We start from the raw sequence: 14,074 nt of genomic DNA, 5'->3' as shown, positions 1-14,074 counted from the left end.
ATATAAAAGATTTGTTATAAATGCAAGTTTTTAAAGATAAAATAGGAAGAAAACAGGTAACTGTGAAATAAAGCATCAGAGCAGATTTCAAAAGTGATGACTATGCTTAAAAAACCTCACCTTTCAGATGTGGAGATATGATGGGTGTCATGCATAAGATTAATTGGCAAGGAATTAAGGCAGGGGTAGCAAACGGGATTTAAACAGATAGAAGGGTGGAAATATAGAAAAGGATTTGGGGAAGTTCCAGAGTGGTTCAAGAAAGTCGTGGTTTCTGGGTTTGCTTGTGGGGACACTTTTATTTTCGGTGTTCATTTAATAATTTGATTATGTACCAAGAGCATGTGGTGTTGAAAATCAGAATATTGTAAAATAAGAAGAATGATGAGTGTTTTGGAAAAGTTAAGGAAGCTGTGAGGAGGTTTGATAAGAAGCAGGAATGGTTTAAAGATGACAGGTAGAATTGTGTTGGTGGGTATGTGTGTGGCAGTGTATTTTTTCAATTTTAGATTAAGCGTACCAGCAGCAATTGTAATTTGAGTGGGAGCAGGCCTGGTGCTATGAAGGATGGTGATTTGTAAAAGCAAGTTCCTAGGGCAATAAAGGCTTTACCTTAAAAGCTGTGCTTTTAATTATGGAGCAAGTAGAATTCTAGAATTTAGGAAGAGAGATTGTTCAATCTTCCCATAATTCTAGATGGCCTAGTGTTGGTGTCATTAATCCACCTAACTGCACGTCTTTGGACTGTGGAAGGAAACTGGAACTAGAGGAAACCCATGCAGACACAGAGAAAATGTGCAAACTCCACACAAACAGTTGCTCAAGAGAGGAATTTGACCCCAGATACATAGTGCTCAGAGGTAGCAGTGCTAACCACTGAGACATCGTGACACCCAGAGGGAGGCTGACAATCAATCTCCTGGCTTATCCCACCTCCTTCCTTTTTCATAAACTTGGAAAATAATGTCAGACTGGAACTAATGTTTGCTTTCTTCTCTGGTTTTTCAGTCTCCTTCCTCAAAAGTGACTGAGAGTACATCGAAGCAAGATGGCCAGAAAATCAGCTCCAGCATCCGTGTGCATGACAGACCTATTCTAAAATCCCACCAAGCATCTGGCAGCTGGTCTGATGAAACTGTTTCTGAGACACAGTCAGGTAGGAAATTTCAAACATGACCAAGCTTCACAGAGGTTCTTCAAATTATTTGATGTACTTCGAAACTCAAACACGATGTGTATTAATTTTTGTTTAAAAGTGTTGCTTGGCTGAGAGTATAGCACAACACCGAGGGATGGTGATTCTTGAGACTTTGTCTTGTGTGAAAGTGAAAATAACACCTGAAATGGCCTTGCTGTAGGATTTATTAAGGGAATTTTGTTTTAATTCACTTGTGGGATGTGGGCATTGCTGGGTGGCCAGTATTTATTGCCCATCCATGATTGTCCGTAGAACAGTTAAGAGTCAACCACATTGCTGTGGGTCTGGAGTCACATGGAGACCAGACCAGGTAAAGATGGCACTTTCCTTCCCGAAAGAACATTAATGAATCAGATGGGATTTTTCTGACAAACGACAATGAATTTATGGTTATCATTTGAATCTTAATTCCAGACTTTTTATTTTATTGAATTCAAGTTCCACCACCTTGCATGGTGGGATGATGACATGAGTTCTGTCACAGGAGGTTTTCCCTCTAGTTTTGCTTATTACTGTATTGTCACTGTAATTGAGGACGACAGCCCAGAGTTAAGTCAGCATCGGTGTGGTAGATTGTCTGTTAACATCTCGTTCTGTCAGTTTCCTTTGGAATCTCTGAAGTTGAACAGTAAGAGCTGAATGCCTGTGCAAGTTTGATTTCATTGGTCTGTAACTTCAGTCATGTTGCACCTGTCTAAATTGGAGAAAGAATGTCACCAGCTTTTCAGAAAAAATTGCACACCACTGAAGTATACAACAAAGGGAAGTCAACTCCAACAGGTTTGCCTGTTTCTGACTCTCCAGCTGTGTCCCTTTGCCACTCCAGCCTCTCATTTGCTATCCCCAGCTGGTCCACACCCTTTATATCTCAGCAGCATGTTCCAGCGTTGAGTAAACCCAGCATTTATTCATCACAAACCTGTCTCTGTAAAGTTACATGCCTCCTGCCTCATCATCCACAACTCTCACCCAGAGACTTGACCATTCCATCCTCTTCTGGTCAGATTTCTGAATACTCCATGAATGTGAGCACTTCCAAACGTCTGGAAAGAACGCTTATCTGAAAATTATCAGACTGGCCTTAATTGAACTTTGTCTCCCAATTTTTCAACATCTCCAATCTAATTTTCACAGTTAAGAAAGTCCTTCATGATGAATCCCTGTCTCTCTTTGTAACTTTTAGTCTAACATCATCCTTCGATGTCTTGTGGTCATAATTTCTCTGACTGTTGCATCCCTTCCAGAGTTAACTTAAATAATGGCCATGTATAGTAGCCCAATTGCAGAATTCATTTCCAAAGCCCATTCCTCTCCTGTCCTTCAAATGCACATCTTTTGCAAGCTTTTAGTCTCCAGCTTCCCATTTTGGCTTTTTCCTCAATATGGTTCTCACCATGCTCACCGTTACTGACTGCCCAGATAGTCCTGCTGTGTGATCGGCCGGTGTGTACGGTGATACTGCAGGTCTGAGGAGTTGATGTGTTTGGTGACACTGTGGCCCCCAAGTGGTCAATGTGTCCATTGCACGAGGCTTTGTCAGTGGTTCAGCAGGTTTGATTAAAGTTGTTGAACAGGTTGTGAGAAGTGTCACCAAGAGTTATGCAGGTTTGCATATATCTCTTATCCGCTAATGTTAGTGTCCAAGTTGAATTTGATTGTAAGGAGACCTGTTAACATCCATTGGGTGGATCTTCAACAGAAACTACGTCAGACCAGAGTGATATTGAAATCAGGATCCATGCACTGAAGGACGAACTTAAGAAGCGCAAGTCCATTGTGGACAAGCTGAAGAAAGAGCAGGAGGAACGTCAACAGGAGCGGTTGAAAGCACAAGAGGCCAGTCTCACCAAACAGCTCGAGGTGAGATTGAACCCTTCTCTGCCCTGCAGGTTTCAGCTGGGGATGGTTGGAACATGTGACCTTGCAGAGGTTGAGTTCAGAGCATTTCACATGTTGCATACTGCGTTCTCAAAACCAAATCAGCATCCATTTCCTTGAACTAAAAATTGTTGGGGGCTGTTGACTTTTATTCTTGCCATCTAAGGAAAAGTGGTTGAGCAAGGTTGCTTTTTCTGTTTGATTTTTTTCTCTGCCATTAATAAGAGTTTTTATATTCTTCCAAGCATTCATTCAAACCTTTTATCTCAAATTCCTCTTCATATCTTCATCTCATCCGACTTTCAAGAGCTTCCTTTTTCCAATGGTGTCTTGGGTATTCTGTCCTTATACTTCTTCCTGAGCAATGTCCCAGTATTCTTTATTAAAACAGCTTTGGGGCCTATTACTTGTTAAGTGCTGCATAAATAGGTTGATGTAATGTTGAATGGTGTGTGCAGTGGCTTGAGAGGAATAAACAAACTTGTTTTGATCACATTCAACCAACTGGGCTTTTTGGTCTCCCTGTTAATCTTTCTAAATTTTGTGGTTAACTGGTTTTACAGATTGCGAAAATTAGATTTGTTCATTCAAAAAAGATTTTGTCTTATGCAGTTACCAAAGTAGTGTCATGAGTACTTCTTATCATCCCAATGTTTGATTTCACCTTCTCTCCATGTTTCTTTCAGTTCTATGATGAGTTTATTGCAAAGGCCTAAGCTGAACTCAGTGGAGATCTTGATGTTGGCAGCTCAAACTCCACCAAACCACAAAATAAAACTCTGTGCGCCACTGAAACTGAGAAGGCAAAGGTTAAACCGTGCTCTCTGCAGAGGTACTTTCAGAAATGGATGTTAATTGCGTAACCTTATGAAGGGATGCCTCTTGTATTTGTCTTTTATACCCTAGAGGGACCCCTTTTGTCCAAATTAGTTGTGATTAAATTGTTCTTTTGTTAAGGAGACCAATACATTTTGCAGTGACTTTACATCAGAGCAATGTGCCTTTTGGCCCAACAGATTTGTGCAGTTATTTCGTCTCCATGCAAGTCTACTCCCACTTTGTTTCATCCCATCAGTGCGTTCTTCTGTATGTTTCCCCCTGAGGTACTTATCCAATTTCCCCCGAAACATATTCATGCTATTGAACTTCAACATTCCCGGTACTAGTTGTCATGTTGTTCCATGTTGTCCCCTTTCCAAGGAAGAAAGTTTTGTTTTGAATTTCTGATTCGATTCATTAATGTTAACTTCCTGTCCAGGTCAGCCTCACAAGTGAAGACATTCTCCCTCCATGCAGTTTGGGCTGCTTCATTTTTAAAGTTCTCTATCAAATTTTATTTTTTAAGTTCTCTATCCGGTCACTAGCTTATACAGTTAATGGTTAGGCCCTGGGTGTGTTGCTGAACAAAGAGACCTTGGGATGCAGGTGCATTGTTCCTTGAAAGTGGAGTTGCAGGTAGAAAGAGTGGCGAAGGAGACATTTGGCGTGCTTGCCTTCATTGGTCAGAACATTGACTGTCGGGCTTGAGGCATTACGTTGCAGCTGTACAGGACATTGGTGAGGCCATTTCTAGAATACTGCACACAGTTCTGATCGCCTTTCTACAGGAAGGATGTTAAACTTGAGAGTGTGCAGAAAGGATTTACAAGGATGATTGGAGGCTGAAGGATTTTTGTAGAGGGGGTTGGATAGGGTGAATAGCCGAGATCTTTTACCCAGGTTTTGGGAGTCCAAAACTAGAGGGCATAGGTTTAAGGTGAGAGGGGAAGATCTAAAAAGAACCTGAGGGTTAACATTTTCAGGCTGAGCGTGCTGCATACATGGAATGAGCTGCCAGAGTGGTAGAGAGGGGTACAATTACAACTTTTAACTTATAAAAGCCTTGGAGTTGGATATATGAATAGGAAGGGTTGAGAAGGATATGGGCTAAATGCTGGCAATTTGGGATATTAGAGAAGAGCTGAGAAGATCCAGTTTACTAATCAAGGATTAAAGTTCAAATTGGATGTTGAATCCTCACCCAGATCACCTTTCAAGGATCTTGAGGAGGAACAGAAGACTGTCATCCAATTGGAGACATCTGAAAGAGATGACAGTGTTGATGATAAAGAGGAAGTACGATCTCAAGATCCTTGTCCTCGACCTGTAAGTATTAATTTTGAGCCAGTTTTGGGATGGATTTTAATTTTAAGAATTGGAGATGTGTTATTTGTCTTGAAGCATTGATGTGATTGTTTGATGAATAATCCCAGAGCATATTAAATTCCCACATTTTAACATAAATGTCGGATTGTGATTGTTTCCGTCACAAATGTCAAAATACAACTCCACTTTATTTGGGCACATTTTGCATGTCAACATTTTCAGAAATTACCCTGAGTGTTCCCCTTTCCCAAGGACACTTTCCCAAAAGACTGTTGTGAGGAATATCTTGATAAATTGTTAATATATTTGTGGGTGATAAAATCAAGCTGTGGGGGATATTCTTAAAATTTCTGGTGTCTCAGTGTTTTCTACCTTGCCCATCAATTCTCAAAATAAGTGTAAGTACGCCTGATTATTTCTCAAGGATTTAGTGGCTATTTCCACTGTGTAATTACTGAGGAAGGACATACTGGCACTGGAACGTGTCCAGCGGAGATTCACACGGATGATCCCTGGAATGACAGGTCTAACATATGAGGAACGGCTGAGGATACTGGGATTGTATTCGTTGGAGTTTAGAAGATTAAGGGGAGACTTAATAGAGACATACAAAATAATACATGGCTTGGAAAAGGTGGATGCTAGGAAATTGTTTCAGTTAAACGAGGAGACTAGGACCCGTGGACACAGCCTTAGAATTAGAGGGGGTCATTTCAGAACAGAAATGCGGAGACATTTCTTCAGCCAGAGAGTGGTGGACCTGTGGAATTCATTGCCACGGAGTGCAGTGGAAGCCGGGACGCGAAATGTCTTCAAGGCCGAGATTGATAGATTCTTGTTGTCTAGAGGAATTAAGGGCTACGGGGAGAACGCTGGTAAGTGGAGCTGAAATGCGCATCAGCCATGATTGAATGGCGGAGTGGACTCGATGGGCCGAATGGCCTTACTTCCACTCCTATGTCTTATGGTCTTATGGAGTTTAGAACTGAAGGATTGCTATTGAAATTCAAACCTTTTCCTCCGCACTTTTCTGTCCTTCCCTAAAAGGGAGGCAGTGTTTTTAAAGAGGATCTTTTAAACTAAGTTTTGAATCGTCTCTGGCTTTTTCAGTTCGCACGCAATTTTTCCAGCGTAGTGTTCTGAAGCAAAGTCCTGAGACTGAATGATCATCTGATTAGAAGAACAGAAGGGTTTATGGTTTGCACATATTAACATTGATTGGACAAGCAGCTCTTTCATAAAAGTGCGTGACAAGTTCTCATTCTGTCCATTCCTTTCTGAGCATTCAATATCGGAAATCACTGAAATAGGTGCTTGGGTCAGTTTGATTTGACACAGCAACATCCTGACTAAACTGACACGTGCTCTTCTGATTTGTCAATATTTGTGTTTCCCTGTAAAGTGCAGGAATAAAAAGGGGTGCAGCAGTCAACTGAAAGTGATCTGATTTTGGAAAGCTGAAGCTCAGAACGTTCAGTTTGAAATCATTCATTCCCCGAAGTACACAACAGTTAGAAGATAAAGAGATTCTCCATACTTATACTGTCAACCAGGAAAGATTTGAACAGTCCATATCAGTTTCCTAAAATGGCCATTACTTTCTCTATGGTTACTTGTAACAAGCCATATGTTTTAGATTGCATAGTTTGAAGAATATTCACTGTTTTCATCACAATGTATCTGATCCTGAACTGTCCAAAAGTATTCTTTTCAGTTCAATAACTGTATTCTTCTCATCCTCCGCACTCCATGATTGTCCATGATATCTCCCTTTGTGAGCCGAATGGAATATTGATTCCACCTAATGGATAAGTGTGACGTTTTCTTTTCATTCTAAGTTTATATTTCAAGCTCAGGGAAACAACTTGTGATACTTTGAAATTTTGTAAAGATGATTATTTTCACCACCTTGATTAAGGCCAAAAACTTTTAAAACTTAAAAAGGAGTATAAAGCATTTGTTCTGACTCCATCAAGTAAATTTTGTATTGAGTTTGAGTACTCAGTCTAATAAAATATACTGTTTAATATTCTGGATCTCACTCCATGTGGAAACCTTGACTTTCATTACATGGCTGAGAATAAATTGGACATGAATTCCAGCCTGTGTCTGACACGTCAGACATACTCTGAGATATAAAACAAAGGTTCTCGTTTGTTTGTCTCCCGTTTTCATGCTTTGATTTCACAGTTTATTATAGCCATGTATTGTCATTAATGGTTTGAAATGAATTCCATCATTTTTGTTCCTGACCTTCAGTATCTAGATTGACCAACAGTTTGTGTACTTTGCAACAGGGCAGCCCAGTGCAGGAGCCCCAGTCCCTTAAAGATGTGCCCCGAAACATCCAAGGGGAAAATAACTTTGCTTTCGCTCAAGATGCTGTAGAGATTGAGACATTGGTTCATGCAGCAGCTGAGGAGCTGTGCAAATGGCAGGAACTTGGCCATGATCTGGGGGATTTGCAAATACCCCCAGACTTTGGGAATTATAAATGGAAGGATGACGAGAGTGTGAGCAGAAGAGCTTATTGTGAGGTGATACCCAGATTTTGCATTTGAAAACAAAATTATTTTTTCTTAGTTAAGCAAGAAAGGTATGGGTGAAGAGTGCTCCACAGCAGCTCTGATTGATGATATGTATAACAGAGCATGTTAAAAACATTATCTCGATCCTGATGACTGCATTGAATTCAATTTACCATTTTGCCCCTTCCCTAAAAATCCAAAGCCCCTTTCTCCTCCACTGTTTGTACTCTCCCATTATTAATTTATCATCCTCATCACCATCGTATTGTTATGCGTTAAATCCCATCTGTCATAACTTTTGCTCAGTCTGAGAACCTATAGATTCTGTTTCTATTTACATCATATATGGTGTCCCTTCCAGCCACTCAGTATTTTTTTCAAATTCTTCTTCATCGTTTCTGACTTTCTATTGCTGTTTCCATTAATTGATAATACAATATTTGATTATTATTCACCTTAATAATTGGAGCCATGATAGCTTGCTTTCTATTTACAGCATGTCCCACAGATGTCATTCATTTTGTTTCAAAGATTTGCCTCCTTTTATGTTGTGGTGCCTTCCTCAGTATTATGCAGGAAATCTTGTCTAATATATCTGCACCTACCCTTGGTAGTTCTGCAATCCTTTTAAACCCCTTCTCTAATCTCTCTTTTGCCTTGTCTCCTGCAATCAATGAACTTCGAAATGTATCCTTGGTTCAGATCGTGGAGCAAACAGTTGTTATTTTATATATTTTGAACAGGATTCCCTTTTGTTTTCACTGTAATGATTTCACAAGCTTTTTGCTGAGTGGAGAGGACGCATCTAATATAATCTTTTCTCTGTTAGTCTTTTACTTCTTCCAGCTTGTCCTTAATGTTACAAGAGAAATTTTTGTTGACATCTTTTCTGACGACCTCCACGCCAGCCCAGCTCTGTGGATGAAGCCAAGCCGAATTAGCTCTTCATTCTTCAAACGAGCGAGGAACCCACAGAATTTAAATGAAGTAAAGGTAATAACTCCACGTAATCCTTTTTTCCTACTTGTCAGTAATAATGTTGCAAACGTGATGCTGGTTGGAGTTAAAATATGTAGATTAAGTAAGTGAGTGACTCAACTTGTAAACAGTGGCCATTATCCTGACTTGGAATTCTGTCACTGCATCTTGGAAGTCCCTCACGTATGAGATTGCGGGTCTAGCTCAGCACCCATCTTCTCAAGGACAACTAGGAAGGGGCAATAAGTGCTGGCCAGCCAGTGATGCCCACATTTCATGAATGAACAAAAAAAATTCCTCTATGCCCATTGAGTACCAAGGAACCCCATTTTAATTCTAAACTCCTCAATGAATATTTTTTAAATGACTCACAGGGTCTGGGCATCGCTGGCTGGCCAGCATTTATTGACCGATCCTAGTTGCTTTTGAGAACCTGATAAGCTATCTTTTGTAACCACTTCAGTCCATGTGCTGTAGGTAGACCCATAATGCCCTTCGGGAGGGAATTCCCAGAATTTGATACAGCAATCCTGAACAAACAATGATATTTTTCGAAGTCAGAATGATGGGTGGCTTGGAGGGGAACTTGCAGGTGGCGGTCTGCTGCTCTTGTCCTTCATGATCTAAATGGTCACAGATTTGGGAGGATCTGGCTGAAGATCTCTGAATTTCAGCAATGCGTCTTGTAGATTGTACACACTGCTGGAACTGAGTGGAGGGTGGTGGAGGGCATGGCTGCTTGCGGATGTGGTGCCAATCAAGTGGGCTGCTTTGTCTTGGATGTGGCGAGCATTTTGTGTGTTACTGGAGCTGCAATCCTCCAGGCAAGTGGGGTGTATTCCATCCGACCCCTGACTTGTGCTTGTACTCGGTGGATTTGCTATGGGGAATCAGGAGGTGAGTTATACACCACAGAATTCCAAGCCTCTGACCTGCCCTTGTAGCCCACAGTGTTTATATAATGAGTCCAGATGAGTTTCTGGTCCATGGTAACCCCGATGATGTTCATTGTGGAAGATTCAGTAATGGTAACACCATTGAATGTCAAGGGCCATTGGTTAAATTGTCTCTTAGAGTCGTAGAGATGTACAGCTCAGAAACAGACCCTTTGGTTCCACTTGTCCATACAGACCAGTTATCCGAGATAAAATCTAGTCCCATTTGCCAGCATTTGGTCCATTTCTCTCTTAAACCCTTCCTATTCATATACACCGCCAGATGCCTTTTAAATATCGTCATTATGCCAGCGGCCTCCACTTCCTCTGGCAGCTCATCCATGTACACACCACCCTCTGCATGAATCAGTTACCCGTTACATACCTTTTAAAGGTTTCCCCTCTCACCTATGCCCTCTAGTTTTGGATTTGCTTTCACCAGGGAAAAGACTTGTCTATTTACCCTATCCATACCACTCATAATTTTATAAATCTTTTTACAGTCGCCTCTCAGCCTCTGATGCTCCAGGGAAAGTAACCCCAACCAATTCATCTTCTTCCTGTACCAGAAGCCTCCCACCCTGGCAACACCCTTGTAAATCTTTGCATAACCCTTTCAAGATTCACAACATCTTTCCAAGAGCAGGGAGTCCAGAATCAGAGTCCTACTGAGCCGCAACATGACCTTCCAACTCCTATACTCAATGCTCTGACCAATAAAGTCAAACATACCAAACACCACCTTCACAATCCTGCTTACTTGTCACTCCACTTTCAAGGAACTATGAACCTGCACTCCAAGGTCTCTTTGCTCAGCAACACACCCCAGTGCTTTACCATTGAGTGTATAAGTCCTGACCTGATTTGCCTTTCCAAAATGCAGGACCTCACATTTATCTGAAATAAACTTCATCTGCCACTCCTCAGCCCATCTGTTCAAGATCCGGAACCTTCATCACTGTTCCCTGCACCTCCAATTTTGGTGTCATTTGCAAACTTACTAACCATGCTATGTTCCATGTTCACATCCAAATCATTTATGTAAATGACGAAAAGCAGTGAACCCAGCACCGATCCTTATGGGCCACCACTGGTCACAGGCCTCCTACTGGAGATGGTCATTAATTGGCAGTTTTGATGCGAAGATTACTTGCCTCTTACCAGTCCAAATCTGCATATCGTCTAGATCTTGTTGCCTTTGAACATAACTCCGCAGATACTGAAGCAGTCTATGAATGGTACTGAATATTGTGCAACCATCTGCACTTCTGACCTTATGATAGAAGTAAGGTCAGGAACTGAGGAACCCCATTTTACTCTGATCTCCCAGTGATCCTCGAGGAACCTCATTTTACTCCCAACTGGAGACACAATGTAATAGCTCTGAATGTTAGCCATGGCTCAGTGGCACTCTTCCTCAGTCAGGAGGTAAAAACAATGACTGCAGATGCTAGAAACCAGATTCTGGATCAGTGGTCCTGGAAGAGCACAGCAATTCAGGCAGCATCCGAGGACAGGCAAAATCGATGTTTCGGGCAAAAGCCCTTCATCAGGAATAAAGGCAGAGAGCCTGAAGCGTGGAGAGATAAGCTAGAGGAGGGTGGGGGTGGGGAGAGAGTAGCATAGAGTACAATAGGTCAGTGGGGAAGGAGATGAAGGTGATAGGTCAGGGAGGAGAGGGTGGAGTGGATAGGTGGAAAAGGAGCTGGGCAGGTCGGACAAGTCCGGACAAGTCAGGGGATCGAGTTGCTGGAGGTTAGAAACTAGGATGAGGTGGGGGAAGGGGAAATGAGCAAACTGTTGAAATCCACATTGATGCCCTGGGGTTGAAGTGTTCCGAGGTGGAAGATGAGGCGTTCTTCCTCCAGGCGTCTGGTGGTGAGGGAGCGGCGGTGGAGGAGGCCCAGCACCTCCATATCCTCGGCAGAGTGGGAGGAGGAGTTGAAATGTTGAGCCACGGGGCGATTTGGTTGATTGGTGCGGGTGTCTCGGAGATGTTCCCTAAAGCGCTCTGCTAGGAGGCGCCCAGTCTCCCCAATGTAGAGGAGACCGCATCGGGAGCAACGGATACAATAGATGACATTAGTGGATGTGCAGGTAAAACTTTGATGGATGTGGAAGGCTCCTTTAGGGCCTTGGATGGAGGTGAGGGAGGAGGTGTGGGCACAGGTTTTACAGTTCCTGCGGTGGCAGGGGAAAGTGCCAGGATGGGAGGGTGGGTCGTAGGGGGGCGTGGACATGACCAGGTAGTCATGGAGGGAACGGTCTTTGCGGAAGGCGGAGAGGGGTGGGGAGGGAAATATATCCCTGGTTGTGGGGTCTGTTTGGAGGTGGCGGAAATGTCGGCGGATGATTTGGTTTATGCGAAGGTTGGTAGGGTGGAAGGTGAGCACCAGGGGCGTTCTGTCCTTGTTGCCGTTGGAGGGGTTGGGTCTGAGGGCGGAGGTGCGGGATGTGGATGAGATGCGTTGGAGGGCATCTTTAACCACGTGAGAAGGGAAATTGCGGTCTCTAAAGGAGGAGGCCATCTGGTGTGTTCTATGGTGGAACTGCTCCTCCTGGGAGCAGATACGGCGGAGGCGGAGGAATTGGGAATACGGGATGGCATTTTTGCAAGAGGAAGGGTGGGAAGAGGTGGAAGAGAGATTAAGCAAACGCTGAAGTGAAATCCTGGATGACGGTCCTGGTGCAGTACTGAAGTATTGTTTTCAAAGTGAGGCCACATTTTCCCCCTTGGATGAGTTTTTTAAAAGAGTTTTGGTGTGACATTGAAGAGGAGTGGAGTTCTCCCTCATGGTGCTGGTCAGTCTACTACATGAGTCAGTCTGGCTCAACGTTTACTGAACCAGTTCTCTAATTTGTGGGAACTTGCTGTGTGAAAGTTTGTTGCAGCTTTTGACAATATTATAATTAGTGGCTATACTTCAAAGGCTGAGAACAACATGCTACAAGTGTGAAAAGTTATATATATTGCAAGATTTTTGGCAATTTGAGGTTAAGGTGGATGACTTGAGCATTGGTTAAAAAGTATTGTCCAGCACGAAGACCAAGTTCTTTCCTATTACAACAATGCAACTTCTGTTTTACTGTGGCACTGACATTGAAGTGTACACTGGATGACTCCTCCCAGTAACTCAGACTTGCAACACTGCAATGTGAACTTTTTACCACGGTCTAAAGTCAACATCAAGCTGCTCATTGTCTAGCCTGACTTCACTTTGAGCACAGTGTTGCACTTTGCCAGGGACTGAGAATGGGCATGTGTAAATCAGCTTTTCATTCACAGAGCAAATTTGGGACTGTTCATTTCCTTTGCTTTGTCTTTATAACTCGACTGTAATGTGTCTTCAGTCTGATCTGCACTATTTCCCACACCAACATTTCTGGGCATGTTACTTGCCTTTGACGGTGTTAGCCGAGAAACCTATCAAAATCTTCCTGCCTGGAGCCATGTGAGGCAGTGGTCAGTGGCTAGGTCATATAGCTTTGATGAACTCATCTGTTAAACTGAGAATGATTTGACCTTCCTGAAATGCTGGGTCCACTGTATGAATCCACGTTAGCCCCAATATTTATTGTGAGACCTCCCACAGCGCTGATCTTCAGTTGTCTGCCTACAGTCTATTCAAGACAGAACATTTTTGCAATTTGACAGAGCAGAGGCCAGCACTTGTTGGCAAAGTGCTGAACCATGTAATGCAGTCAATTGATAAATGAATAATTACTCATTTCTCAGTCTCGGTCTTCGGCAAGGGAAAATGTCAAACCTTCTCACAATCTGGGAGTATTGCATGCTACCTTAAAGTTGTATATGCTTTCGGATCTCACTGATGTTATTCACTTCAATTATAATTAAGTTTTAAAGCATTTAGTGATTTTTGTTTCATGGAACATGCTTTGAGTTTCATCCACTTTTACATCATTCAGAATGGGAGAAGAATCAGAAGGTCCAAGCATCAAAGTCTTCATTGAGCAGTTTACAGGAAGGATAATGGATTGGAGGTTGTTTTGTCTGTGTATTTAGGGTGTGTGCATTCGTTGCCATTTCTCCTGTGCTTCTATCCCCACATCTTCATTTCTAATGAAGTTATGAAGTTGTTTGGATTCAACCAGGTGCAATATCAGAAGACAGGCTGGCAGAAGATGAAGACGTTTGGCAGGAGAAAACGTGATCGGGTGGACAATATTTTGGTAAGTGCTTCAGTTTAGCAACTGTTCAGTTTTATATTGTACCATTACATCACGACTATGAACACTGCATCCTACATCTGAATTTTCTATCATTTCAAATGGCAAATGCTTTATCTGTTTTTGGCTTACCTGTCTGGCTCTCCTGTATACATCCAGAAAATGCTTCAACTTTCTGATTGAATTGAAAACTTGAGTCCTCACTGGAGTAGTTTGCTGAAAAT

This window comes from Chiloscyllium plagiosum, unplaced genomic scaffold (assembly GCF_037043375.1).
Source record: "Chiloscyllium plagiosum isolate Xiang-an unplaced genomic scaffold, Cpla_swu_hap1 HiC_scaffold_9, whole genome shotgun sequence".
NCBI lineage: Eukaryota > Metazoa > Chordata > Chondrichthyes > Orectolobiformes > Hemiscylliidae > Chiloscyllium > Chiloscyllium plagiosum.
This window is presented reverse-complemented; position numbering follows the sequence as displayed.